Here is a 13,556-nt window from a genome sequence, read left to right as displayed (position 1 = left end):
GAACAAGACTTTTTCTCCCTGGGAAGAAGAGACACCCCAAAACACCTCTAGGTATTGCAGATTTCAGGAGCAGAACAGCAGAGGAGAATAACAACACAGGACTCGTAGCCATGAGCCATTCACTTCAGAACCTTTCTTGAATAGTTATTTTCCCATCCAGGATCTTACCCTTCGATTCTAGTTGGAGACTCAGGTGCTGCTGTGTCTCATTCCACGTATAAAATGCTGCTGTAGTTCAGGCGTTTCCCACTGGATGTCATCCTTGTCCTGCCAGAACTCAGTCATACGGGTGGGATGGAGACAAACCAACGAGCCCAGAGCCCCCTGTACTCTGTAGGCCTGATTTTCCCAACAGCTGAGCACTCAGGACTCCTGCTGGAATCCACAAATGCTAAACTGCTTGGAAATCAGGCCCTATGGAACTGTGGAGTGCCCAGATTGGTGTTTTCTGATTAGCTCAGATTCTCCTGCCCCACCAGCTTTGTTTGTGCCCTACTTGACATCCTCTTCAGACTCCTGAGGTTGTGAGGGGTTTTGGCAGAGATTTCAAACAACCGTGAAGTCCAACTCCAGCAACAGGCCTGCTTCATCTGGGAGAGTGAAATTATGGCATACAATAAACTAATCAAGTAAATCAGTTGCCAGACGTCCTTAGTTCCCCATGCATTCATCCATGAAAGCAGCTTTCAACAGCTCCCATCTAATTGTCAAAAGGAAAAGGTCCACCCCTCCCTCCAGCTCCCACAGCACTGTTGTTCCTCTTCTAATCATTCAGAAGCTACTCTAAAAGCAGGACAAAGCAGAATTCTGTTTACTCCTGCAGGTCTGCAGCAGCCACTGGCTGGTTCTGTGCCGAGGGATGGGGCAGAGCCCACAGCCACACGTGATCATCCCTATTGATGTTTCTGCAGAGGTTTTGTTATGAGCATAAGCAGGAGGTGTGAGAGACAGGCTTGGACTCAGTGCCTTCCCTCTCCCCATTTAATCTCCCTTCTTTGGGCTTAGACTGAAATCAAAACCACTTATATTGATACAAAATAAAACAAAACAATATCAATTACTTAATTTTACTACTCTTTCTTTTACGTTCTCAGTTTTCCATTTTTTTACAGGTTTTTTTCCTGTTTCTACTCCGTTTTCCTCTTCCCCATCTCTGTTTCTTCCTATAACTCTTGTTCTTTCTGCTGAGATTAAAAATGCTTGTACAGCTCCTTTTGTTTCTCCTTCCTTCATCTCCCATAGAGAGAGAGAAAAGGAAACTAGAAGATGGAAGAGAATAGAGAACTGGAGGATAGAAAGAAAGAGGCAGTGAGTGCAACCATTTCACTCATTGGCTACAAAGCAACTGAATTATGAACAGAAAGACAGGGAGCTCTTGGGGGAACAGGTAGGGAAAGGACTCCCGAGGCCCCGGCCCTAAAACATTTCCAGATTAAAGCAGGAAAGCTGTATGGCAGTTGGAGAAGGTAGTGGACTGCTTGTACATAAAGAAGACCTGATTGCAGATGGGAGTGACATCTGGGCAGCTCTGGTGAACAAAGAAGTTATGGAAAACACACTGATAGTGAGGCCCAGCCAGTAAACCCCAATTAAAGTACAGAAGAGGACACAGCCTCGCTGTTAAATGCTGGCACAAAGTCTGTGGAATGAGAAAGGCTGAGGTGTCTGATGTTGGCTCCTTTTATCTCATTTGAGCCCCTTTTTTTTCCTACCTGGGTCAAGCACTAAGAGGATATATGGATTTAGCCCTTGAAAGGGTGCAGTGCTATCACTGCAGTGTCTTGAATTGTGCAGTTGACTCATTCAAAGATCTTCCCAGGTCCCCACCTGGATGATGATTCTTTATCCAGTGTGTCCCACAGCTTAAAGACTGTTTTTCCTCTGAAAGCATGTTACCAACATCGGCAGAGGAGGCTCATTTTAAAGGAGCTGCTACCACTTCAGCTGAAAGTGCACCTGATGGACCCTGTAAGTATTAAAAATGGACTGTTTGTCCATGCCTAGGACACAGCTGTTGTTTTGCTGAGCACCACCAGACACTGGCACTGCCAGGAAGAATATTTTGCTCCGTGAAACCGGGAAGCAGATAAACCACCAAGAGGATATTTCCATGCTGCAGTACAGCACCATGCAGCAATACCAGAGCTAGTGCCAATATAATCAAAACTTCAGAGTTTAGGCAAGAACCTGGTGATCTTAAGACAACAGCAAGAAAAAGTGTGCACTGCTGGAGCCACCTGAGGTGATAAATCACCCACCTCATCCTGTCTGACCACTGTGCTGGGTGAGCAAACTGAGCCAGAATATTGAGCTGTTGCTACCACAGGGCAGATGCACTCCTGGCTCAGCCTGGTTTATTTGAAGATGTCTGGGCCCTTGAGTTGCTCATTGTGCATTCAGGTCGCAAAGCTTGTAGATCTGAAGAACATTTATGATCTAAACTCCTTTCGCCGCTTCTCTGTTGAGACTGTGACTCTCTTTGCCTGAGGAGGTGCTGGAGTTTATGTGCACTTCAAGCCTTACCTAAGCTGGCAGTTTTGTCGTGTTAAAAGTGCCATGTTCTGCTTATTGCATTCTCGAGGTTTTATATGGCTTTTTCAATGGCCTTCTCCCTGCACACTCCCCGTGGCAGAATGAAAAAGTGGAGAGAGGCAAAGGGAATAATATTCTCCCGTGGAGGAATGAAACAAGAACAGTTCAAACAGATCAACCATTTTCTAGTAACATCATTAAGTATATGGGAACCTTCTGGTATGAATATATTAGTTTTTTGCTGTAGGTATTGAGCCCTTGGCTGGTTGTTATCTGCAAGGCTTTATGGTCCCTATTGTAACATGCTCTTTCTGAGAGGTCCCAATTTTTTGAAGTGATTGCAGTCTTAACTCCCATGAAGCCAAAGAAAACTGAAGTAGTTAGGTATCTCTCAAGAAAAAATCCACTTACTAGTGAATTTGTATCTCAGTATTTGCCTTGTCCCTTTTAACAGCTCTGGAAAGGCTGAGAGAACTGGGTTTGTTCAGCCTTGAGAAAAGAAGGTCAAGGGGAGACCTTACCACCATGTTCCAGTATTTAAAAGGTGGCTACAAAGGAGATGGAGACTCCCTTTTTTATAAGAAATCACATGGAAAAGACAGGGGTAACAGGTACAAGTTATTCCTGGAGAGATTCTGATTGGACACAAGAGGAAAATTTTTCACAATGAGAACAATCTGCTCACAACTGGAATAATCTCCCCAGGGAAATGGTGGATTCCCCAACACTGGACACTTTTAAGGTTCAGCTGGACAGGGTGCTGGGCTGTCTTTGTCTAGACCAGGCTTTTGCCAAGAAAGGCTGGACTAGATAATCCTTAAGGTCCCTTCCAACCTGGGGAGATGAAATCTATGATTTCAGTGTATTCTGATTTTTAATTGTGTTTTCTTTCTCCTTTGCCAGCTGTGAATACAGAACCTTTGGTTCATACTGTTTGAGAGTTCACTAATGTGGATTCTCTTGCAGTGGCCCAGCCCAGCTGCCACTGAGCAGTAAAAATGCCAAATTACACCAAAGCAATGTATTCTTCCTTCTTTTATTAAATTGGTAGGCACTATTTTTTATTTTCCGTATGATATTTTCATCTTCTGTCCCACAGAAGACACATTACTCATGTACATAAAATATGGGAGTCATGACACTTCATGGAGTTAATTTTCACTATTTTCAGACTGCTTGACAGCAGCCTGTTCTCCTTCATTACACATCAGCCAGCGAATGGATTAGTTTACTTTCAAAACACAAAACCTCAATTTAATCCCCAAACAATTAATTATTGAGAGAAGACAAGCATATTTTGAACCCAGCCTGTGACTTTTCTACTTATTTAATGCAGCAAGGCTTGATCTGTGTAATTCCAGGCATGTCCTGCCAAGCATCCTGCAGTGCTTAGCGTGAAGATTGGATATTAGCAAGAAATTCTTCCCTATGAGGGTGGTGAGGCTCTGGAGAGGTTGCCCAGAGAAGCTGTGGATTCCACATCCCTGGAAGTGTTCCAGGCCAGGTAGGACAGGGCTTGGAGCCAACTGATCCAGTGGAAGGTGTCCCAGCCCATGGCAGGGGGGTTGGAACAAGACGATTTTCAAGATCCCTTCCAACCCAGACCATTCTATGATTCTATGAAGTTACTGTGATGACACACAGGGATGATGTACCTTGGTTCTGAGAGTACAGAAAGATCAGAAATTAAGGTTCTGCTCCAAGGTGTTTCCTCAGAGGGCACAGAATCTGGGCTTGTGGGACCAGAGCTGTGCTGCCTCAACAGCTCTTGCTTCTGAGTTCTGAATCTGATGACACACTCCTATGGCACAAAGGGACAGAACAGGCTTGTGCTGCCTCAAGGATGTGTTCCTGGTGTACACAAAAAGCAGAAATAACTTAAAATCAGACATAAGTCCTGAAAGCATTTGGACCTCTGATTTTGAATACAAAAGGCTTGAGCACTAAGTAGCTCTGTCAATTTAGGTGCGTTTTGTTTAGCCATTGGTGACATAAAAAGTCACTGGAAAACAAGATGAGTGACATTAAGGGGGGAGGGAGAAAGGCACAAATCTATGAAGTGCACAAAAAAAGCCAAAGCCCTGAAAACAGAACCTAATACATTTGCTGCCAAGCTATGTCCATTCCTTCTGCATTGTTTTTAAAATGACTTTTCAACTGGTGATGCAGAGCCAAATATCTCCACGGGTAACATGTATCTCCCAAAACTGGTCAGAAATTAGCAAGCCTTAATAAAATTTATGCATGGCTTGCTATTGCAGTTCCACATCTAAAGGGAAAACAGATGTTCTCTTTAGTTATTCTCTTCATGTCCGAAGGAAAGCTGTTGGTTACAGTTTGTTTTTTAAAAAGGCTGGTGCTGAAAAGGTTACAAATGATGCAATCTTTGCAATCCTACTCTAAGGCTCTCTGTGAACCTGAACTGCTGAGGCGACACTTGCAGATGCCTGTCACCTACTTACCAGCCTCATATTTCTAAACACCTACACTCCAGGATGAATAAATGGAAGACAGTCCCCAGGAATTGCTGAGATCACTGGCAGGCTGGTGGGCCAGGCTCCAGCCCCTCTCTGAATCCACTCTGGAGTTCCTCGGCCCCAGTGAGTTCCAAAGGTGAGGCGGAATGGATGTGCATCTGAAAAGTGTTATTAGAGATGTCACTAAATGGGCCTCTCAAGGCTTCAGCATGGAGAAGAAAAGCCTTCATTCCTCACCTCCTTCACCTGCCTCCCTTCACTGAGCACATGTGCATCCTGCCCACGGCGTTTTCCACTCCCATTGCAGATGGGCAATCTTTCCTCTTCCCATTTTTACACAAGTATTTTCAAGATGTGCAGAAACGTTGGCACTTACAGTGAGTGTTTGCCAGCTGAAAGAGTTTGCCCCTGCAAACATGGATGCATGCATGCACATATATCTGGGATTCATCCTTTGCTTTGAGGGTGAGGGTCAAACACAGAGGCTTTCAAAATGCTAATATTTGTTTGTTTCCACAACATATTTATTCATTGCTCCCTGAATGGGGGATCCCAAGCCTTCTTTATTCCTCTGCAGCTACCAAGTGGACATTAATAAAAAAAGCTGCTCTCCATCCACAAAAAAAATGCCCCAAAACAACAGCAAGTGCAGTGAATTGTAGACATTGGCTTATAATAACCTTTATAAGTGTTTATCCAAACAATCCTTTTTTAGCCTGTGAATATTCATGGTCTTGCAGGCAATATGAAGGGATAAACACTCACACCAAACCTAAACGTGACTACCAGCTAATTTAGGAATTATTACTCTCCAAAAAATGGAGAAGGAAGAGACTCTGTCATTTAAAGAAACGATAGCAAATGATGCAAAACCCAGGTGGCAGGAATGCAGAGAAGAGCTGGCAGGAGCTAACCAGATGAGTGATCAGTATTTTATTCAGACAGTGTTTCAGCGTCCACCCAGAGGAGATTAAGTATCCTGTCCTCTCAGTGCAAAAAAGGAGAAATAAATCAGGTTTTACCACAAGTAGGGTGGCAGGGAGTTAATTAGGAATGGAAAAAATATATTTCAGTTTGAAAAGGAATAAAAAATGGACAAATGAAGGAGCTAAAATACACTGAAAACATGTTGGAACACACCTGGGAAGCTGACTGAGAATCTTGCAGGGGGATCTGCAGCCCCAGGGGACTGACACAACAGGTGATGCAGACAGCTCAGCTGAAAGCTGCAGTCCAGCAGCCAAATGCTGTTGCTTTGAGTTGTTATATGAAAGCAGACATTTCCCATAGCCTGTCTCCTGTCAGAGTCTTTCCAACCACAAAGCATATAAAAAAGGCAAGGTTGCATAAAGAAATGAAAGAAGCTTAGTTTTCCTCTTAACGTAGTTTTTAAAAACCACAACCCTCATTAGAGTCCACAGGAATTGCTCCACATCTCTTCTAATTTGCCTCCCAGGATTTGTGCAAAACTAGAAGATGACAGATTTTGCTATTAAAACAAGCAAAACTACACCAGAAAATTAGTAGAAACCACAAGCAGCAGAACAGTGGTGAAACCACCTTATTGCCCCGTGTTCAGCGATTTCCATTAATGATTTAACAGTAAAGGTCAATTAAGTGAGTAGCAGACACTGATACACGTGGGCTGTGGCTCTGCTCTGTGTTGGTGGAGCACATACATGTGGATATGTTAAAGCAGGAGAAGCTTCCAAAGGCAATGCACCATTTCTCCCGGGTCTGATCCGAGGTAGATGTGCCTGGGGCATGTTCCTCTAGCCCTAAGGAAGATCAGTTCCAGCCTAAGAGCTGCCAGTCCCTGCCTCAGTCAGCTGGAGGACAGTGTTTTTAGGAGGGATGAAGGTTTCTGTATCCCACTGGGTTTAAACCCTGGGTACCAGTGGGTTTGGGGGCACGTTGCCTTGCAGGAGGCAAAGTCCTGTCTGTCAGCAGATGGTGACAACATCACCTCTATGGAAAATGGCACAGGTCCTGCTGCATGCCATTCCAGATCCCTTTTTGCCAAGAATGCTGTAGGCTGCAGACCACTGCTCAAGAGGAAAGGCTTGGATGTGAATGAATGCATGAACATGGCTCCTGGCTGAAATATTTAATCAGTGTGTAAGTGACTTTCTGCCACCAGTGAATATCAACACTCCTCATTTTGGGTAAAGGCTGGGAGTCACATTTCAACAGTGTTTTCAGAAAGCACCAATATATTCACATGGCACCCTCTGATGCAAGAGCACGGGCTGTGGTCAATCACCATTCCAGCAATTCAGGAGAGTGCAGAGGAAGGAGTGCTGGCTTTTGACTGTCTCCATGTTTGTTATTTATACACTGTGTCATCTGGAGCTTGTTGTTTGCTTGTAGCTTTGGGCTGACAGTTCCCTGATTCCAAAGGCAATTCAGCCCCTGACATAAAGCAGAGGAACAATGCACAGTTCCTGTAAAACAACAGTGCTCCCCCCGCCACTGTCAGAATGCAGGGATTAGATGCAGAATAATGCAGTCCCTGATCAAACCTGCAGCTGTAATTCAACCTCTGGACAGTGCTGATGCCATAAATTTGGGAAGAAAGTGCAGCTCAAGCGATTTGTGAACAAGAGCTGGTGAGTCCAATTGAATTACAGTGGTGAGAGCAGCCGGGATCCCCCTGCACCGAATCATTGCTAATGAGAGCCAGAGAGTGATTACTTACAACTTTAATGAAATTGAATTTTAATTTATAACCTTGGCTAGAAGAAGGAAGAAACATACAATGAATATTTGTGGGTGACAGGGCAAAAACTACAACCAGAAACCCAAAATAAATGGACGGAGAATGCATTCTCCTGGAAGAGACAAGGTAACATTTTATCTCCAAAAATAAATTAATATTTTAGGAAACAGTTGGGATACAGTAAGAACGGAAGAAAGCTACTCTATAACACAGTTCTGATGATGAAAGACCTCAGGAAGAAAATGTTCCAATATGTTTTCTCCAACCCATTTATGATGCTCAGAAGAAGGGGATCTGTTTAGCTGAATCTCAAGCCATCACTGCCTATTATTTTTGCATGAAATCAGCAGAATTGTAACTACAAGCACCACTGACATATGATGATCAGATAATGCCATGGAACTCTTTCTGAGCAATTCTTCCAACTTCAGCACTGAGTGGATATTCACTACTGGAAGGAAAAGCATAATCAACACTAAATACTGGTTTAAATAGAACAACGTTTGTTGCTGGTTCCCATGTTGGAGGCATCACTCTGCTATTTTAATATCCTTTTTGATATTTCACTGTTTCTACTGGGCTACAGTAAGGAGGTAAAGAAAAGGGGTTTATGAAGTTCATCCCAGATATGGAAATGTGAGGAGGGAGATGGAAAAACAGAGAACTCGAGTAAGGAACACAAAATGGATGAATAAGGGAGCACTGGTAGCTCACATCACAGACCACACAAGTTTTGCCACTTAAATTGTGAATCTGCAATTTGGGGATGATTAGAAAGGTTTGGGATGTGTAGTGGAAGGTCTGAGACGTGGGACTTGCAGCCAGGGTCACACCAATCAGGCAGAGTGCTGCAGAGGTGCTGAAAAACACTCAGACTTTTGACTTTACATTTATTTTACAGAAGGTAAATCAATATCTCCTCACCCCAGTGCACTTGTGTCATATGGCTTTCTGTTACAAGGTGACCAGGGCTCGGACATGTCTCTTCTGAACTGAAAACAGCTTAATCCAAAGGGATTTTTTTTCTGAAGAATGGCTAAAGCACTGTATTACCTCATGCCACAGGGTGATGGGATCCAACCCAGTGTTTTATTGTACAGCTTGGGAATCAGCAAATAGGGACTATTACTACTGGAATAGTAAAACATGCCAATTGAGTGGGAATTCAGTGCTATTTGCATATATTAAACTATTTTGTTAAAACAAGGAGTATTAAATTGAGATTTGTTATAAAAGAGAGGGTTTTCAAAGAGACTGGGTTCTATTGAGAGAAATGTTATAAAAAGAGATCTCTAATAGTGAAGGGTCATTCCCTTCTTCAAAGAATTATTTTACATAAAAGTGTCATGCTCACTCACCCAGACTCACATGCCCCAACTGATTTTGGGAGCCGAAGCTGTTTCTCATCACCACTGGAGGGAGACATCATTCCTTTAAAAAGCTGTAAAACTTCTGCTGTCATCACTGCACTTTGGTAAGAAAGAGTGAAAAAATAATCTGGAGAAATACAGCTGCTGAATTTGGTCCAGGCTGGACACAGTAAATCACAGATTCTAATAACAATAATAATGCAGCATGAATGAAACAGTGCCAGATTAACAGAGATACTTAATGTTTTCACTCTGATCAATACTGCTCAAGTGAGTTTGCTCCAGGTGTCTGAACTTAGTCCTGGTTAAATCCACCACCAGTGTCTGACATATTCCCCTCCCTTCTTCCTCTCCCCCTCCCATCACTCACAATCTGTGCTTGCAGAAACCACTTGTGATGTTAAACTCTCAGGCTGATATTTCCTAACCCTTTATCTCACTGTGACCTTAAGTGAGACCAACAAATGTTCCCGTCAATGGTGTTATTTTCATTTTCACTTAACCCCTAGCGGCCTAGTGGCCTATTTTACAATCATCCAATTACCCCCACTGCTGCTGAAAAAAACACAGGGAGAAAATAATTATTTGGTGCAGCTCAAGGTCGTCAAGCTGCAGGAGGAGGGGGAGCCATGAGCTGAGCTCCAAGTCACTCAGGCACTGCTGGCCCACTGACAACTGTGTGGATGTACTTCAGAGAGGGACCAGAGCACTACAACTCAGCTCTAAAAACCAAAAGCTTCTGCTGGTAGGACAAAAGAGGCAGTTCTGCTAAAAACAAACAACAAAAAAGGAGCAATACTCTCCAAGGTCACGTGGCACATAGCCAAAGAGGATGATGTTGGTCATGTATGTGTGGAATCACTCTGCTGTGTGCTGCACACAGATGCGTATTTACACATGAACATGCAGTCACCCATTCTGCCTAAGTCACCAAACAGCATCTCAGCAAGATAAAACAAGTGATAACAAAGAAATTCCTGTGTGAGGGACTCTCACATTCCCAGTAACAGTGAGGAGCCGACAGAAACTTTCAGCTCAGCTGACTGTCTGTGGTTTGTGTTTTGAGCTCCGCTGATGACACGTGCTGCCACCTGTGAGCTGCCTCCTCTTCACTCCTCAGGTAGGCTAATTCTAAAATTAGTGCAGAAAATAAAGCTTTTGTTAAACAGATATTCTCATCACCTCCCCACGCAACTGTATCTCACACCTACAGCTGCAGCCAACCATGAGTTTCCTGTTGTACTCACTGAATGGGGCAATTTCAGAGTAAATGTAGTTCAAACGCTTATAAATCTCTAGAGTGAAATCCCTGCTGTGCTGAAAATAGGAGCTTCACCACAGATTTTGATAGTTTTTTCAGGCAGTTTTTAAGTTGCTTTTGGTTCCCAGAGAGCCTTGTTAATGGCAAGGAGATGATTAATGCAGTCTTACAGCCTGTGCCATCCTGTGTCTTTCTGTTGACCCCCACGTCAGCTTCCATAAAGCACCACGTGCCTCCTGACAGTAATCATCTGCTCTTCCCTGATGGCTTAGATGTGCTAGCTGAAGTCTGCAAGATCCAGCTGGTGATCTAAAGACATTAGAGAGGAGCTAGGAAGGAGCAGGAAAAAACATCGTCGCCATCAGCCCCATTAATTTTACTGCAGGACAAAACCTCACCCTGACACCACCAGATCGCCTCAGCCTAAGCACAAGTGTGGGGCTGTTCTCTCTGCTTGTGCCTTCCAGCTGCTTCAGCTCCAGCAGTGGTTCTGGTCAGTGCTGAGGATTTGTAAGGTGTCATCTTGGAGAGCTAATCTGTGCTCTGTATCCATGATTCTCATGGATTTCCCTTGGACTCCACCTGCAGGACTTCACACACTGGTGGAGTCTCACTATCACAAAATCTCCATATGCTGTTTTAGAGCAGAGAAGGTCATGGTTTAGTTGCTGGAAGAACCCACTGTTCTGACTATCACCACAGAAAATAGCAAGAGCTAAAGAGAAGAGAAATTCAAATACATACCCCTACTGCACAGTGCAGTTCAATCTTCCCGAGGCATGCAAAGTAAATAGTGGTAATAAAATGTGATAGGAAAATCAATTGGAACAAATGAAGCACTGTCTGTGCTGTATTCCAGCTCCTCTGTCCCATTGTTACTGCTTTGATTAATAAACAGCAATCTGATAATGAGCAAATCAGCTCAGCACCAGGATATGGTGAAGGAAATGCTGCAGAGCTGCTACAGGGACAAAGCTGAATCTCCCCAGCACCAGGTTGTGTTTGGAAGGTGCTAGACTGATCCAGGGGCCTGGTCAGAGACACCATGACCACCTCAGGGCTCTGAGGGTGGAGCTCCTTAGGAGAGAAGCTGCTGTAAACCACTGGATTTGATATTTATAAACGTGCACTTAGAACAGGCATCAATTTTTCACATTCGTTTAATAGAAGTTTACCCCACTGGGTTTCTCTAGGGTGCAAAGACAAGGCAATAGCCCAAAATTGGCTCTTAAAGCAGTATTTTAACAATGCAGTGATGTTGGTATAAACAACTCCAACTAGGTCAGAGTCAATATCCAGCTTAGTTCCTTCTGGTGCATATTTAGACAGAACTGAGGGCTAATGGAATTGTGTCCGTTCATGCCAGGAATAAATCAGTTTGATTATGAAATATTCTTTATTTCTTAGCGTGTTTTTTTCCTTCCTGAACATTCTGAATGTCTCCATGACCACAGCTAGAGATGGGCTTTGTGTAGCCCTTCCTGAGCACCGTCCTGCTGTGTCCTGGTGCCTTCCTAAGCCCTATCAGGAGTTACTCTCTGAATATCAGTGTTTGAGCAGGGGGTTGAACTTCAGCAAGTGTCAGTGTCTGTTTCTGTTTCCTTGCTGTTTTGCTGATGCCTTCATAGATGCAATCACTGCAGGCTGTGCCAGAGATCCTTGTTAGTCCCCCACCTCTGTGAGCAAAAATTATCAGATTCACTGACATTTCAGACACAAGGAGCAGTGTACATAATTGATGTGAGACCACTGGCTGCAGTGAATTTAAATCAGAAGCAGGGAGATGTTGTCCAAAGAACACCAAACACTTGTCATCAAGAAATGGTTCCAAGAGCCAACTGCTGACCACCAGGAGGCTTTTCTACCAACTTGTGTAAAAGAAGTTAATGGGATGGGGAGTAAAGAAAAAATCCTAGTCCTCAAGTGGAATTTTTCCAGATTGCCAAGGTGACAAAGTGGCTATGTTGGCAGTGCCTTGAAAAGTCAGGATGGCTGCTGTACCTGAGAGAGGGACAGGTGGAGTGGTAGCTATTACTGTTCGGAATGTTTTGCAGCAAGGGAAGCAAACTGCATCCCAGGGCTCTTCCACACTCCATCCCAGTTCCACTACTTTGCACTTCTTCCCATTTCCCCTGGTGGGAGCAGCCTGGTCCTGGCCCTGGTCCCAGTTCTTCACCCCTAGGATGGTCACTCTTCATTCTGCACAGACTCCTGACAAGCCTGAAGTGGATCTACCCCAGGTGTCCCTCCACAACCTCTAACCTGCAGGCTGCTCGTACCACCCTGATGGAACTGGGGCCTGCAGGCACTTTACTGCCTCATCTTTGCCCACGCATGATGGGGATCCTCTGAAAGAGCCATCTCTCTATCTTTGTCTTTCTGCATCTGCACTTTGGAAGAAAATCAATATTGCTGTTTGTTGCTAAATTGTCAGACAGCTTTTGATGCTAATATCTGATGAAGCAGACATGCTGTGGTAGATAGTTACTCTCAAACAGGTTCTCTGTCATCTACCATCTGCTTTTAAAGGGTCTGTTTTTTCCCTTTTTTTGTAGTGACTAATGGTGCATTTAACCCCGGAGAGTCTCTGATCTGAACATCAGACAGTTTCCACTGCAGAGGAACAGAAAAAAAGGAGGTGAGGGAGAGAGGGTGGGTGAGCTTCCTGTTGTTCTAACTCTGCTTACTGCTAGGGTTCTCAAATCAAACTAGGGATCTCACCACTTGGGGCAGGTACCACTCAAACCCTTGATGCAGCTGCCAGATGGAATCACACCCTGGTTCCGAGTCTTGAGATAGAGCAGCATAGCCCGAGGGGAGCCAGGTTGTGTCTCTGGCCCATGTGGACAAGCCCCCTCAGCTCTGTCCACCTGCTCCATCTGTACCAAGGCATTAACAGCACCTTCTTCATAAAGCAGCATTAGTTCTACAGATGAAAACTGTGGGGATGGGAGGCCTTCTGTTTGCTTTTGCAGCCTCAGAGATGAAAATTTACAAGGCACCAAGGAAAAGTCCCGAGAAAAGGGCACAGGTTCTTCACTGTTTGGGTACAGGATCATCCCTGAGGGACAGACAGCTTTATAGAGATATCAAGTGTGATTTCTGGGAACACAGCAGAATTCTGCAGTACCTGAAAGATATGGGAGGAAATTTCATGCCATAGTTTTTCAACACTGTGTTGGCTGAACTGGGATTTC

Source organism: Manacus candei, unplaced genomic scaffold (assembly GCF_025592945.1).
Source record: "Manacus candei isolate 608988 ecotype Guabito, Panama unplaced genomic scaffold, ASM2559294v1 h1tg000002l, whole genome shotgun sequence".
Lineage (NCBI taxonomy): Eukaryota > Metazoa > Chordata > Aves > Passeriformes > Pipridae > Manacus > Manacus candei.
The sequence above is the reverse complement of the archived record's forward strand: the minus strand, read 5'-3'. Positions refer to the sequence as shown.